Raw genomic sequence first — 2,213 nt, 5'->3', positions numbered from 1 at the left:
TGGTGAAGGACTGAAAGCTTTTCCTCTAAGATCAGGAACAAAACAGGGATGCCATGCCTGCTTTTGCCATTTCTATACGATACAGTATTAGAAGTCCTAGCCAGAATAAGTAGGCAAGAAAAAGAAATAAAGCAGATCCAAATCGGAAAGAAAGATGTAAAATGTCTCTAGTTGAAACATGATCTTACATGTAGAAAGCCCCAATGACTACACTAAAAAACTGTTAGAAATAAACAAATTCTGCAATTGCAGGATACAAAATCAAAATGTAAACATCAGTTACATTTACATACACTAAAAATAAACAATCTGAAAAGGAAAACATTTTAAAATTCCATTTATAATAGCATTTAAAAAATAAAACACTTGGGAAAAAACTAACCAAGGAGGTGAAAGACTTATACACCGAAAAGTTCCAAACACTGCTGAGGGAGGGTGGGAGGGAGACACAAGAGGGAGGAGATATGGGGATATATGTATATGTATAACTGATTCCCTTTGTTGTAAAGCACACCATTGTAAAGCAATTATACTCCAATAAAGATGTTAAAAACAAACAAACAAACAAAAAACACTGCTAAAAGAAATTGAAGAAGACACAAATAATTGGAAAGACATCCTGTGCTCACAGATTGGAAGATTTAATACTATTAAGGTGTCAATACAAACCAGAATGATCTACAGATTTAATGCAAATTTTTAGAATGGAAAAATCCATTCTAAAATTAATATGGAATTTCAAAGGACCCCAAATAGCCAAAACAATCTTTAAAAAGAAGAATGAAGTTAATTATGCACACTTTCTGATTTCAAAACTTGTTACAAAGCTACGGTAATCAAAACAGTGTGTTACTGGCATGAAAACAGATATACAGACCAGTGGAACTGAATGGAGAGGCCAGAAATAAATGTATGAGTATATGGTAAACTTATTTTTGACAAGGATGCCAAAACCATTCAATGGGAAAAGGACAGTCTCTTCAACAAATGGTGCTAGGAAAACTGGATAGACATATGCAAAAAAAATAAAGTTAAAGCCTTACCTTACATCATATGAAAAATTAATTCAAAATGGATCAAAGACCTAAACTTAAGACTTCAACAATAAAACTCTCTTAAAAGAAAACATAGTGGAAAAACTTCATTACAATGAATTTGGCAATGATTTCTTGGATATGACACCAAAAGCACAGGCAACAAAAGTAAAAATAGCTAAACTGAACTACATCACAATTAAAAACTTCCATGTGAAGGACACAACCAACAGAGTGAAAAGGCAACCTATAGAATGGGAAAAAATATTTGCAATCATATGTATGAATGGGGGGTTAATAACCCAAATACAGAGAGAACTTTTAAAACTCAACAACAAAAAACAACCCAATTTTAAAAATGGACAAAAGGGCTACTGGGGCTGCTGCCACATCCCTAGTAATCCCTGAGAAGTTCCAGCACATTTTGCAAGTACTCAACAACAATATTGATGAGCAGCATAAAATTGCTTTATCCATGACAGCAATTAAGGGTGTGTGGCAAAATTTGCTCATGTGATGTTGAGGAAAGCAGACATCGACCTCACCAAGAGGGCAGGAGAGCTCACTGAGGAGGAGGTAGAATGTGTGATTACCACTATGCAGAATCCACACCAGTACATGATCCCAGACTGGTTCTTCAACAGACAGAAGGATGTGATGGATGGAAAACACAGCCAAGACTTGGCCAATGGTCTGGACAACAAACTTCATGAAAACCTGGAGCAAATGAAGAAGATTTGGGCCCACAGAGGGCTGTGCCATTTCTGGGGACTTTGTGTCTGAGGCCAACACACCAAGACCACAGGCCACCATGGTTGCACCATGCATGTGTCCAAGAAGAAATAAATTTGTGGGCACTGTCTGTTAATAAACAGTTTATACAATTTTTTTCAAATGGACAAAGAACTTGAAAAGACATGTCTCCAAAGAAAATAAACAAATGGCCAATAAGCATACAGAATTATGCTCAACATCACTAATCATAGGGAAATGCAAATCAAAATCACAACGAGAGGGGACTTCGTTGGTGGCACAGTGATTAAGAATCTGCCTGTCAATGCAGGGGACACGGGTTTGAGCTCTGGTCCAGTTAGATCCCACATGCTGAACAGCAACTAAGCCCATGCACCACAACTACTGAGTCTGTGCTCTAGAGCCCACAAGCCACAACTACTTAAG

At 37.0% G+C, this 2,213-nt stretch overlaps 1 pseudogene; it reads left to right on the top strand.

Annotated features, from left to right (window-relative positions):
* The first annotated feature begins 1,392 nt into the window (after positions 1–1,392).
* LOC131742786 (small ribosomal subunit protein uS13-like) lies at positions 1,393–1,880 on the top strand (annotated as a pseudogene).
* The last annotated feature ends 333 nt before the right edge of the window (positions 1,881–2,213 follow it).

Source organism: Kogia breviceps, chromosome 15 (assembly GCF_026419965.1).
Source record: "Kogia breviceps isolate mKogBre1 chromosome 15, mKogBre1 haplotype 1, whole genome shotgun sequence".
NCBI classification, from domain to species: Eukaryota; Metazoa; Chordata; class Mammalia; order Artiodactyla; family Physeteridae; genus Kogia; species Kogia breviceps.
The sequence above is the reverse complement of the archived record's forward strand: the minus strand, read 5'-3'. Positions and strand labels throughout refer to the sequence as shown.